Consider the following 293-nt stretch of genomic DNA (forward strand, 5'->3'; position numbering starts at 1 on the left):
TCCCTGGCCAGCATCTCCCCATCTCCCCATTTCTCCATTTCCCCATCTCTCCATCTTTCCATCTCCTCCATCTCCCCATCTCCCCCATCTCCCCATCTCCCACTCCCGTCTCTGTTCAGCTCTTGTCTCTGTTCCTCTCTCTGTCTCTGTCTCCATCTCTCTGTGTTGGTCTCTGGCTCAGCCTTGTGTCTATTGGTTTTTTGTTTTCTACCTTTTCCTCTTCCTCCTCTTCCTCCTCCTCCTCCTCCTCCTCCTCTCCTTTAAAAAAAAAATTTCCCCTGAGGCTATGTTTA

This window comes from Myotis brandtii, unplaced genomic scaffold, assembly GCF_000412655.1.
Source record: "Myotis brandtii unplaced genomic scaffold, ASM41265v1 scaffold114, whole genome shotgun sequence".
Taxonomy (NCBI): domain Eukaryota; kingdom Metazoa; phylum Chordata; class Mammalia; order Chiroptera; family Vespertilionidae; genus Myotis; species Myotis brandtii.